The 13,527-nt window shown below is 55.2% G+C and overlaps 1 protein-coding gene across 1 annotated transcript in view; it reads left to right on the top strand.

Moving 5' to 3' along the window:
* Positions 1–13,527, top strand: part of ADAMTS2 (ADAM metallopeptidase with thrombospondin type 1 motif 2) — a 233,584-nt gene that overhangs the window by 168,486 nt on the left and 51,571 nt on the right. The gene's annotated exons all lie outside the window — the stretch shown is intronic.

The following is a 13,527-nucleotide window of genomic DNA, read 5'->3' as shown; positions in this document are numbered from 1 at the left end:
AGTGGGCAGGAGACTGGTTGTCAGGTGCAGCCTGCTCTTCCCAGGGACAACATGGGGACATGTGCAGGCCCTGGGGATGCTGAGATCCACAGCCAGCAAAGCAGGTCAGCTCAAGCCCATGGTGGGCACTGGGCAACTTCTGTGACACCAGGTACAGAGAGAACAGAGAGGACATAGGTGAACTGAGGCTGGCCTTGCTTCCACCTCCTCCTGGGAAGGGGCTTGAGAACTGATGGCGGTGAGGGATTGGAAGACAGAACCGGAAGGTGGACGCATGCTTCCAGAGCTAACTCCAGATGGAGCCTGCTGACCCCCGGCCCCAAGGGCTCAGTGGACCAGCAGCTGAGGAGGCAGGAGAGAGGCAGTACTGGGTTATGAGGGGTGCGGGGCCCAGGCTGCCCCAGTGCCTGTCCCCAGGCCCCTCAGCCTAGCTTGGAGGACAACCCACAGCCCGTCCCTCTGTCAGACTCTGGGGATTAAGGAACAACTGGCCTCCTGGAATGTTCTGGAACATTCCAGCATTCTGGGCCTTTTTTTCCTGCTCCTAACTCATGCCTGCTCAGAGTGGCGGTCAGCAAAGCCCACTTCATACTCTGCCCACCTTTTTCTGCCTGGCCCTACCCCACCTGCCTCCTAGAAGCCTCCTAGATCAAGCCCAGGAGGCAGTGATGTGGGTAGGGGACGCCAGCTCCCATGGGGTCTGCTGTGTCCCGCGGATCTCAGGAACCACCAGTTGGTCAGGTGAGTGTGAACTGACTGCCGGAACAGCCGGGGCCTGCCCGCTGCTGCGCTCTCCTTTGGAGGGTTCCGGGCTGTGAGAGGGGAAGTGAGCCAAGGTTGTGAATCCTCATTGCTTTGGGTTGGACCCACTGCAAAAGTGCAGGAAATAGCAGAGTGGAGGAGGTGGCGCTGCTGGGGGCTGGGCTGAAGGCTTGGGGTAGAGGGCACAGCGACCAGGAAAACAGGTGCTGGTCATGGGCCCCGGCTGACTCAGTGAATGCACTGTGGGCCACAGGGCTTGGGAGCAGCATCTGTGGGACAGGAGGATCCATCTGCCATCCCCAGGTGGCCAGCGGAGAGGCCATCCTGGGGAGCAGCAGCACACAGTGCACCTCAGTGCCAGAGACCTGGCTGTTTTCTTTTTCCTGTTTCAAACCCATCACAGACCAATACTTCCGTACCATACATTATAAGTGAATTATTGAGAAAAGCAGATGTGACGAAAACTGAGGTATCCAGAAACTCTAGCTCTGGGTTTTTATTATTAAATTCTGTGGACATAAACTCAACCCATCCAACTGCTATAAAAGTTTCTAGTTTCTGTGCTTATCTCACTGTGGACTGGAACAGTTTGTGTCCCCCAGGCACAGCCTTCACTTTGCATAGCACTGGGGGAGGCCCTGTTTTCAGGTCTGTGAGGTATGGGGTGGATGCGGGAGATGTATCCTGGTGCCCCCAAAGCATCCAGCCAGCCCAGAGCCTCTGGCCTCCGGAGCAGCTGCTGTTGAATCCCAGGAAGGTACTTGAAGGAGGAGGATAGAGGAGCCCTGTGTCCGGGCAGTAGAGCAGCAGACAAGACAGCGACAGAGTGGTGAGCACCGGCAAGGAATACAGCAGGGTGGCAGGCAATAGGGGACCATGGATGGAGCGGCCAGGATGGGGACTTCCCAGCCCAGATCTGGGGGGCAAAAGGCCCAGCTCCTGCATCCAAGGAAACAGGCTCTGCTTGCTCACAGAGAAGCACAGCCAGGGCTGCTCGATGGGGCTCTGGGGACAAAGTTTGGCACATGGTGAGGATGAATTCTGATGAGCTGCTCTTCAAGGAACCACAGGCTTCCTCTCAAGGAACGAGGCCCCCATCTCTGGAAGAATTTTAGCATGGCAGAACCAAGGCGATGGCATCAGGAGGGGCTGAGCTGTCCCCCCTGCGGTGGAGGCAGACTCTGGGGGCTGTGAGACTGTGACCCAGACTTGAGCAGAAAGTGGCCCAGGCATTCAGTTCCTGTTATTCATCCCAAATTGTGACAGAAATAGACCAACTCCCCGCCTGCCGCTCCCCCATCACCTGCCGCTCCCCCATTGCCTGTCCCCGTGGCCTCACCAGGCTCCAGTGGGGATAAAATTGGTAGCACTTGTTTGAGTGACATGTTGTTTGTCTTCTAGCTTATGAGAAGCCTCTGAGTTATCTCAAGTTTTTCCTAAAACAACATTTTTCTCCATTTCTTAAAAAAAATAAAGCAGAAGAAAAGAGATGATCTTATTTTATACAATATGCCACCAGCCAGGGGGCAGAGCGTCGGCAACACTTGAGGTTGCATAGCAACTGGCTTTTCAATTGATTTTTTGAGAAGGTACCAAAGCTACTCAACTGTTCTCATTTTAAATATTTCCTAGGATGATGAAAATCAAAGCAAATGGAAATCAGAGACTTGGGGACCATCAGAGAAGGGCATAAAGTGTCTTGTTATAAAAAACCAGGTCAAGACAAAGTGTGGAATGCTTGTTGGAATTTTTCAGCATTGGAGGTGAAAGGTCTGAGAAATTTTGCATGTAAGTCTCCTAGTGGAAAGCAAGAGAAGAGAGGTGCTGAGGGTGGGGGCTTGTTGTGCCCACCCACTCACCTGTAGGGTAGAGTGGCCCAGCCATGGTGCAGGAAGGCCAGGGAGTGAAGGTCTGGGGAGGATCTGTCAAGGGCCCTGGGGATCAGGGACAGGGGTGAGGTGGGGAAGCACACCCCATGCCTCATCCCAGGGACAGCCCCCTGTCCTCCTGAGCATCTGGGTCCCAACCCCCAACCTGATAGGGGTGCAAGGCATGATGGCCCACCGAGGTCATCCTCAATCCACCTCCTGACCCAGACTTACCTGGGTCCAGAGAACTAGGAGGCACTAGGGCTGGACACTGCCCTCGGGAGGTGTCTTCTGTTTGGGCTGCAATAACAAAAACACCTTGGACTGGGTAATTTACAACCAATGGAATTGTGTTACTCACTGTTCTGGGGGCTGGGAAGTCCAAGAGCAGGACACCAGCAGAACTGATGTGTCGTAAGGACCCATTCCTCCTAGAGGGCACCTTCTAGCTGTGCCCTCTCATGATGGAAAGGTGAACAGGCTCCCTCAGGCTTCTTTTGTAAGGGCGCTAATCTCATTTATGGAGATTCCACCCTCATGACCTAATGACCTCTCAAAGGCCACACTTCCTAATACCAGAACATCGGTTCTCAGATTTCAACCTTTCAAATGTGGGGAACACAACATTCAGATTCTAGCAGGAGGTCCCTCTCCTGGCTGCCCCCAGGCCTGCACCAGCTCATGCCTGGGAAGGCTCGAGTTGAGAATCCTGTTCTGGCAGCTTGGCTCTCTCTGGGAATAGCTTCCCAGGCTTTGGGGAGGATGGCTGGAAACAAAATGCTGGAACGATATGGGAGTTCTGGCAGAGAAATGAGGTGCACGCCTCCTGCCCCAGCTCTTGTTGTGGTTCCCTGTCGTGATGAAATTTCATCTGTAAGCCCTGCCTGGAACAAGAGACCTCCAGCCTTGGGGGAGTCCACATTGCACTCAGCTGGGGCGTACGGTAGAAGGTATGCTCATGGAGCAGGGATGGTGGGACCCTGTCCCTGCCATTCATTCTGGCTTTGTCCATACTCGTGGGATCTTTGGTGAGCAATGTAACATCCTGGAGCCTTAGATTCCCCCATAACGGGGGGGGGGGGGGGGTGTGTCTGTGAAACCTCAGCACACCACAAGAATGATGACAATCATAAAGGTGTTCATGCAAGTGACTGTTTGTAGAGCGTCTTCTGGGACAGGCACCGTCTGAAGCCCTTTACGTGACTTTATGCCCTCACCCCCACAGCAACCCTATGGAGTAGTCGCTGTAACCATCCCCGTTTGACAGTGAGGACCCTGGCTCCAGGAATTAAGCAGCCTGCCTGGGGCCACATGCTGGTGGAGCCACTCTGCTCTGGGAGGAGGGGCTGGACTTTGTGATCCTGCTGGTCAGGAGCACCAGCTTCAGGTTCCTTGCCCTGGTCCCCTGAGGATCAGATGCTCCCAACCAAGAATGACTTTGCCACCCCTCCCCCGACCCAGGGGACATTTGGCAGTGTCTGGAGAGACTTTTGGTTGTCACGACTAGGGGGAGCATTCCACTGAGTTCTGGCAAGGAGAGCCCAGGGGTGCACTCAACATCCTGCCATGCACAGGGTGCCTGCCCCACCTAACAGGAATTATCTGGCCCCAAATGTCTGGAGTGCTGAGGTTGAGAAATGTATTCTGCTCACCTGAACCAACCTCCCTGCTGTCCTATCTCGCACCTGTTTGGGAGGCTGGTCTGAGGCAGGAAGGCCCCTCTGGGATGGGGACGGTTGAGAAGTTTTGCTGAAGCCACATCCCCTTGGGACATGAGCCAGCCCCAGCGGGTGGGCCAGTCCCCGGGGACTGGCGTCATCCTCCATCTGTATCATCAGCACGGCAGAGACAAGGACGAGGAGCGTTTGTGGGCGCTGACTGCACCCTGCCTGAACTGTCTTGGGCGGAATCCCCCAGCTCCAAGCTTGGAGCTGCAGTTGTTTCCATTTTGCAGGTGGGGACAAGTAAGGTAACCTGCCCAAGAACAGAGCAGATGAGATATTTAGACCGGGCCTAGAGCTGCCCAGGTGACCTCACCTGCCACCTGCAGTGGCCTCGGTTGAGCCTGGGTCCGGTAGCGGCCTGCGGGGCTGGCTGAGCGCGCCTTGCTCAGCAGACAGAGCCTCCTGGCGGGGCGGCGCGGTTCCAACGGAGTCGGCCTCCAGGCTGCGGATCCCCATCCCGGTTTCCTCCCACGTCTCCTTGACTGAAGGAGGGAAGGGCATAAATAATTCAGCTCATTCCAGAGCAAACAATGGAAATGGCGGAGAGCAACGATTGGAACAGAACTTTTTGCTCAGGTCGTAATTGATTTATTTAGGGTGAAACCCAGAGGCTGTCTTGGGGCCGCCGGGGCTCCGGGAGCCCGGGTGCGGCCGCGGTGTCGGCGCAGGGTGCGTCCCCGGCCCGGGCCGCCGTTCTCGCGGCAGCAGCGCCACCTGGTGGCCGCTCGGGCCCGGCCCGGCCTTTGCCTTGCGCCCCGGGAGGGGGCTGCCACCCCGACCTCTTTCGAGCTGTGGGGCTTTGGCGAGTCCCTTCAGTTGTCTGAGACGTGGCTTGTCATCTGGAAGGTAGGAAAATAAAGTTGAAGTGAGATGTTGTGTGCCCAGCCTGAGCCTAGCGGGGCGCTCTTTGCGGGCAGTAACTTATTATTGGGGTCAGCATCTGCGGGGCAGCCCTTTTGGCTCACTTCCCCAGGCCTCCTGAGAACGCCCCCACCGCCGGCCCCTCCCTCCCTGCCCAGCCTGGCTCCTGAGGGTGCTTGTGTTCATTCCTTCACTCCTGTGTTCCCTCCAGGTCACTAAGCACCCAGCAGCCAGGGCCCTCTGGCCACATTCGCTGCCTCATCCTGGCATGGAGAGCAGAAGCTGACATTGCTCCGAGCGGGGCTACTGAGGGCAGGCATGGGCCAAGGCTGGGGCACAGAGTCGTGCCCAGCATCCACCCAGCCCTCAAGGAGCTTAGGCTTTAGTGGCTCAGAGGCCAGCGACAGCAACAGGCATATCCCCAGTAGGTGCCCCATCTGGCAGGTGCCCGACCGCACCCAGGAGAGGGGACCAGGCAGGCAGCTCAGAGCCAGGGTCACACGGCCAGGATGGGGGCTGGGGCTTGGAGCTGGACACAGTCCACTTGCCCACCCAAGGCCCACAGGCGCCCTAAGCTTCTGGCTGTTCCCTGAGGCCCGTGGGGTTACCCAGACCCCTGCGGGCTGGGCCTGAGGTTCAGGGACCTGCAGTGGTTCCCCATCCTTGCCCTGGCCAAAACTCCTGACAGCCCTGGCGAGCGTTCAGCGAAGTGACCTTCGGACCCAAGGTGAGGGCCATCAAGCTCTTGACTCGCTAAGTCCCTCAGATCTGCCCTCTCAGATCTGCCCTCTCCACCTCATGGTGGGATCACTGAGCCTTTCACGCATGTCCTTAGACCCCTTCCAGCCCAGGCCAGGGGAGCCAAACAGGCTGAACCCAGAGGAAACACCATTCTTTTTGGGACCAGGCTCCTGGCGCTGCTCTGGGAGGACCCCAGGGGCCTGGACGAGTGTCTGCTTGTGCATCTGGGCAGCTCTGTGAACCAGCATAGGAAGGAGGGTCTCCATGTGGATATAGGTGGCCGCTCATGATGGCCAAGGAGGACTCTGCACATGGGAAGAGCCAGCCTGGGCCAGGGCCCCAAAGCACTCGGGTAGTGGAGCCCAGTTGGGAGCCCATGTCTGCAGCAGTCGATGTCACATCCAAACAGGTGGCAGAGCCCTCCATGAGGGATGACCACTGTCCTTGGGCCCCTGTGGAGGGTCCGATCAGCCTCCTAGGAAGCTCTTCTGTTCCCATGCTCTGAGCTAGGGTCAGCCCACACAGGACTCCTCCTGCATCCTGGACTGGGTGGGTCCCTGGACTCCATCCACAGCTTGACTGAAGGCTTCTCTGGCCTGGCTCCTCTGGGGCCCCCAGGCTGGAGCTGGGAGTTCTGGGAGCTGCTGCTGCTATGAAGAGTCTGCCCTCAGAGGGCCTGCTGCACTCAGGAGGTGGATCCTGCAGCTAGCATGCAGCCCCAGGGTCTAGAAATGTCCATCCACAGTCATACAGCACCATCTACCACCCCCTGCTCTGGAAGGTGGGTGCCCGCGGCTGCCCGGGAGAGGACTGGATGCCCTGTAAAGCCCCTGGCTGGTCCTGTGGCCACCCTCTTGCAGAGCCTGGGCTGCTACTCCCCAGGAACACCATGGCCCAAGGGGCTCACTCCTGGTCCCCATGTCAGCACAGCTGGGAACAGGTGGAGTCACACAGACAGACTTTCTTAGAGGAGCCGTTCAGAGCCAAGCAGGCAGGTGAAAGTCAGGCACATTCAGGACTGGGAGGGACGCAGATGACCAGGGTGAGCTGGTGAAAGAATCCTCAGTTGAAACAAGCAATGCAGCCTCCCTCACTTCTGGAGGAGATCCATATATGAGAATGTGTGTTTCCTCCTCCTCGCTCAGGGGAAGCATAGTTCCCATGCTTGATACAAGCAAGGGTGTAGGATGGTGGGGGCTGGGGTGCCCCAGGCAGCAGGGACCCATCTGGCCTCCTGCACGCAGGCCAGGTGGCAGAGGAGCAAAGGAGGTCGCATCCCAGCAGGTGGTCCCGCTGGAGCCCAAGTGGCCCACGGGGGAGCTCCCTGCATGTCAGGACAGTATCCTTTGCTGGAGATCTCAGCAGAGAGACCTGAGCTTGGCTCTTCTCCCTGGGTTCTGACTCCTCCCGCAGCGAGGGCCTTGCCCTGTCCGCGGCCAGCCCAGACTTCCCTCCTGGGCTGCAGACCTGTCCAGCTGCCCCGATGTCTCTGCCTGGACATCAGTTTCTTTCTGTGAGGAGTCCTTAGAGGCAGGCAGAACCCAAGGCTGCCTGTAGCTCTCATGGAGTGGAAGGAGTGGGTGGAGGGGGCTCTGGGGTGCATGAGCAGGAGTTTGGGGATGGTTGCTTTGGGTGCTGCCACCAGGCAAACCCACTTTGGCCAGTTTTCAGTCCTTTCGAACCTGTGCTCCATGAGGCCTAACGTGGGCCCCTGCTAACACTTGGGACTGATCACCCACAAGTGCTGCACCCCCAGAAGTGGAAGAGCTCCCAAAGCCAAACTGCCCAGCTCTTCCCCATGAGCAAGCTGGCCAGGAAAGACATTGCCGTGACCATGTTCCATGCACTGCGGACCCCACGCTTTTCCTCTGGAGCTTGTCGTCCCCTTCCCAGGCCTCCGTTTCTGCCTTGCTACCAATCCCCAAAGCCAGAGACTGGTGCTGTCTCTGCCTCATTGTTCCCATCCTGCAGCCCTGATGCCTCTTAGCTCCTGCCCCCAGGTCCTGACCCTCCTGACATAGCACCAGCCACACCTGCATGCATCTTAATGCCACACTGTCCCCTTCTATCCCCATGCCTTCCTCACTGACCCAAAGGGCTTTTTAAAGAATGCACACAGCCCTTGCCCTAGTCTCTGGGCACAAGGTCAATGTCTGGGCATCATGGGTACCCCATAGCCCTTGAATGCTCCAGACCCAGCAAGGACAAGATTTCTGTCCCTGGGCTCCTCTGTGCCCATCAGCGATAGGCCGGGACCTTGGAAATGTTGGGACATTGCAGAGAGAAAGTACAAGCAACTCCATGGCTTGTCAGTTAAGATCCTAGTGGCAGGTTGAGTCCTGGGGTACCTGGACACTGAGGTCACGTTCTCCTCTACTTCTTGGGGTGCCCCCTGCTGGGACCCAGGCTCCCAAGGTCCAGCACACTGTCATGTCTTCTGAAGTCCTGCCTCCCAGGGTTCCCCTGGCCCCAGTGCAGCTTCCCCTCCCTGTGCCCATGCACCCCAGCCCTCCCCCTGCCCCCTCCTCAGGGAGTCTCCTCAGAACCCCAAAGCCAGAAGGGGGTCGTAGACCCCTTTAGCTCTGGACCCTGCAGTACAAGCCCCTTGGGGTTGGAGAACGAAAGTGGCAGACTGCCTTCTTGGAATGGGCCAAGAACAAAGCGAGGCAAGAACAAAAACACAAATCAATATTTCAATAAATTATCTTGCCGCAGCAGCAGGATCGCTTTGGCTGCTAAGAGGCGCTGGGAACCCGGGCTGAACCACAGAAGCCAGCATCTGGGAGGAGAGAGGTGATGAGCCAGAGTGGATCCAGTCTGCAGGGATGTGGAGAAAGGGCTGTTCACTGCAGGGCTCTTATTCCAGGGTTCTGGAATAAGGCGGTGATCAGGGGGATGCGTTGTTTTGTCTGCATAACTAATTTTAATTTGAGCCAGTGTTTACTACTAGGTAGGTGTCTGTAAAATCCAGATTTCACGATTGACCTGAGAAATCTGATCCGGCGGCTCCGGGCCTCTGTTCCTGCCAGCACTGGGCGGATGTTGCTCCCTTCAGCTGTGCCTGGGCACCTGGGTTTGCCACAGTCCTCGCCACACCTTATCACCACCCCCCACTCTATTCTAATAGGGAAATATTCCTCTGTACCCTTTCTCCTTCAAAACTGGGAAAACACAAGATGGACTTACTTTTCGTGCAACCAGCCTGCCTCGTTGACTTGTCACCTGCCTCATTGACTTGTCAGCTGCCTTGCTCCTGTAGGCACTTGGGTTTCTAGCTTCCTCCCAGTACTCCCCACAAGCCCACACACTATGATGGCGGACCTCCCTGCACACCCCCAGCCTGCCTGCTCCCAGCCTGCCTCAGCCTGGCTCCTGCCGCGGCTCTCTCCTACCCAATGGCCTCATTCCTGCCTCTGGGCCTGACATTGGGGCATGTCTTTCTGGCTGGACTCTTGACTCCTCAAAGACTTGGCCAGGGCCTTCTCCCACTGGAAAACATACAAACTGCCCCCAGAACATATCAGCTGCCCCCAGACCAGACACCATCTTTCATGGGCCAGAGAATGTCCTGATTGGGGTTCCCCAAAGGAGGAAGCATGTGGCTCAGAGTCTGTCAGCTGCAAGTGACAAGGACACAACTCAGAATTGGCTTTCACAAGGAGAGGAACTTCTTGATGCATAAATGACGCAGGTCAGCAGCAGGCAGCCTTCGCGATGTCCCCCAGTGACCCGGTCTCTTAATGTCCATGCCGTGGGGTAGACAGGACTGAGATTCTATCAAAGGCTTCTGCATTTGATACAGGTGCATTCTCTTGTTGTTTATTGGGTTCCCTCGAGCAGGGGGCACCGGTGGGGGGTAAAACTGCCATGGGTGACAGCCCCACCCATACGGTATGGTGTGCAACAGCTCTGAGAAGTGGGGACCCGCCGTGACCACCTGAATGAGCCTGGGAGCTGACCCGCCTCCAGTACAGCCTTCAGATGAGAATGCAGCCCCAGTCTTAGCTCGACAGGGGTGTCATCCTCCTTTAATCCTTGGTGGGGGGTCTCCTGTAGTGCAGGGGCTCCAGCCGCTGCAGGCCACCACCTCACACCTTGCCCACTCCTTGGTCCACTTTGGTTGTGTGTTCACCCTGATCCTTCATGGTGGCCAGGAAGGCAGGGTGCTGGGATTGGCCAGGACGGCCCGCCCCTGAAGCCTGGGGTCTGACTCAGATTAAAGGAGGGGATGTTTCAAGAAAGGGAAACAAGGCAGGCAGAAGTCCCTACAGCCCGCCAGGGCATCGGAAGGGACCGTCCCACTACATGGGGCTTAGGACCCTGAGGACAGGTGAGTTTATCATGGGCAGGACTCCCTTGACACTGATGCTGGGAGATGTGCCCTGGAGGAAGCAAGGCCGCTTTCCCTGGAGCCCAGCGAGGCTGCTGAGCTGTGCTGGGTGTCATGGATAGAGACACTCACACTGCAGCAGGGGCCTGCCACCATCCTAGCAAAAGCAATCATTAGTGACCTTTGTGCTGACCTTCTGATTTGGATTTGGGCTGGCATTTTTAAAACATTTATGTTAAAAAGTCATGCTTGTTTGGTTTTTGATTTTGCTCTTACTGTTATTTTTAATTGACATGTAATAATTGTACATATTTCTGGGGTAGGGTGTGAGATTTAGACACAGGTATGCAATGTGTCATGATGACATCAGGGTAATTAGCATATCTGTCACCTCGGTTATCATTTCTTTGTGTTGGGAACATTCCAAGTCCACTCTTCCAGCTGTTTGAAAATGCACCATACATTCTTATGGATTCCAGGCACTCTCTGGCACTACAGGGCACTAGCACTTATTCCCCCCATCTCGCTGTACTTTCGGATATGTTAACCAGCCTCTGGCAGTCCCCAGCCCGCTGCCCCCAGCCTCTAGGAACTACTCTCCATTTCTATGACATCAACTGTTCTAGCTTCCACATAGGAGCGAGAGCATGCAATATCTGTCTTTCTGAGCCTGGCTTATTTCATTTAACATAAGGTTCCCTAGGCTCATCCATATCTGGGCTGACAATCTTTTTTTTTTTTTTTTTTTGAGACGGAGTCTCGCTCTGTCGCCCGGACTGGAGTGCAGTGGCCGGATCTCAGCTCACTGCAAGCTCCGCCGTAAAATGGGTTTACGCCATTCTCCTGCCTCAGCCTCCCAAGTAGCTGGGACTACAAGTGCCCGCCACCTCGCCCGGCTAGTTTTTTGTATTTTTTAGTAGAGACGGGGTTTCACCGGGTTAGCCAGGATGGTCTCGATCTCCTGACCTTGTGATCCGCCCGTCTCGGCCTCCCAAAGTGCTGGGATTACAGGCTTGAGCCACCGCGCCCGGCCTGGGCTGCCAATCTTAAGTTCAGTGAGTACAACCAATCACAAGGCCCAAGCTCTAGCACGGAATCCCATCCACCCCAGGGTCCCTTCCTCCTCGTGCCATCCCAAGCTCACTCCCTAGGTGGAGACAGTGAGAAAGGACATTCTTTCACCTGATTCCTCCTTCAGAACTGTGACCTCTCAAGGCTACCCAGAGGCGGATACTACCCGGCTGGGACTTGGGATGAGCTGCAGGGATCAGGCTTGGATGTGATGCAGATACCCACTCCCTTCCTCCTGTATCAATTGGAGTAGGTGAGGTTATGCTACAGAAACAAACACACTTTGCATCCCAATGGCTTAAAACGACCAAGATTTCCTGCTCACGCTGTATGTTCAGTGTGGGTTGGCAGAGGATTCGGGTTTCATTGTCACTCAGGTCCTAGGTGACAGAGCAGCCACTGTCTTTATGTTGCCAGATCACATGCCAGAAAAGAGAGATCTCTGAAGGGTCTCAGTGGGCAATTAGATGCTCCAACCAAAAAGAGACATGCCCCACTTTTGCTCACAGCTCATTGGCCAGAGCTAGTCATATGCTCTTCTTGGTCATGATGGGAACAGGAAGTGCACCTCCCCTTGCCCTCCTCCAGCATCCTCTAGGCTGTGCCAATGTCCCACAAGTCCTGGTCACAGGACATCACACACTGATTTATGACTTATTTCATCAGGACTCATGGAAACCTTATTAGAATGAGTTATCTCATCTCCCAGGAGCAGGAAATAAAATCTTACAATTAACTCTGTGCTTGGGACTTGGGAATTGGTCTGACATGTTGTCAGTCATTGACTGGGACCCCTGGGAACGACTTGTCTTACTAGGCTTGAGTTGTGCTCCCTTCTTCTGGACCTAACTGGTTTGCTAACAATACCCTTTGTTGTTTCATTTCATTTCGTTTTGTTTTGTTTTGTTTTGTTTTGTTTTGTTTTGTGATGGAGTCTCACTCTGTTGCCCAGGCTGGAGGGCAGTGGCGAAATCTCAGCTCACTGCAGCCTCCGCCTCCCAGCTTCAAGCGATTCTCCTGCTTCAGCCTCTCAGGTTGCTGGGATTACGCCACCAAGCCAGACTAATTTTTGCATTTTTAGTAGAGACAGGTTTTCACCATGTTGGCCAGGCTGGTCTCAAACTCCTGACCTCAGGTGATCCTCCCACCTCAGCCTCCCAAAGTGCTGGGATTACAGGTGTGTGCCACTGCGCTCAGCTAACTCTTTGTTATTTATACACACAAAGAGAAATACGTGGCTCTACTTATATTTATGCAAGAGATATATTTATGCAAGACAAAAAACAGCTGCATACGTAGCTACCAAGGAATGCACATCTCTATTTTATGGCCAGATAAATCCTTAAAGGGGAAAAGAACACGCCCAGGACTCAGAGGGACTGTTGGTTCTCTTGGAGGGAACTACTTCGGTGTTTGGAGTCTATGGTGAGAACAGAAACCAAAATGATGCTGTGAGGATTGTGGAGGAAAAAAGGAAGGGCGCCGCTCAAAGAAGCCTCGCTTTTGAAATGATACTGTACACGTCTTATTTAAGGAGGAAGTTTAGGGCGCTGAGTTGAGTATAGATTTTGGTTTCAGGCTTCTTCGGATCCGATCTCAATTCTCCTACTTCCTAGTTTTGTGACGCGGGCAACCTGCTTAACTTCTCTGAGTCTCAGTTTCCTGTCCAGGACAGCTTTCTTCGTCCTGAGTCTAAATGAGAGTGCCTGCGAATGTCGTGGTGCAGAGAGGGTGTGCAGGACACGTGGTCCCAAGGCCACCCTGGCTGTCAGGCGTATGTCATGATACAAAATGGAATGGGATGGTTCCCAGTGGCTTCCCACGTGTGGTTCCTGTGGGAATCATCTGTGTATGCCCCTGTTCTTGATACTGCTGTTTTTCTATTAGTTTGGTGCCAAAGTCCTTGACGTTACTTTTAATGGCAAAACCGCGATTACCTTTACACCAACCGAATGTGTCAGTTGCAGTTTCTTTTCCTGCCCTGCATTGGTTTCTGCAAGTACCTTCACATGGGCGGAACATGTAAAGTGATCGCCTGCTTCCTCTGGCCTTGCACACCACACTGGGATTTCCACCTCCCCTGCCACAGACCCTCCCAGAACTGTGAGCTCTTTGGGGTGAGGTCTGCTTGGCATTGGCCTTCTGTGGAGGCCTTTCACGGAACAGGTGC

Source organism: Trachypithecus francoisi, unplaced genomic scaffold, assembly GCF_009764315.1.
Source record: "Trachypithecus francoisi isolate TF-2019V2 unplaced genomic scaffold, Tfra_2.0 Lachesis_group2, whole genome shotgun sequence".
In the NCBI taxonomy this organism is placed as follows: Eukaryota; Metazoa; Chordata; class Mammalia; order Primates; family Cercopithecidae; genus Trachypithecus; species Trachypithecus francoisi.
The sequence above is the reverse complement of the archived record's forward strand: the minus strand, read 5'-3'. Positions and strand labels throughout refer to the sequence as shown.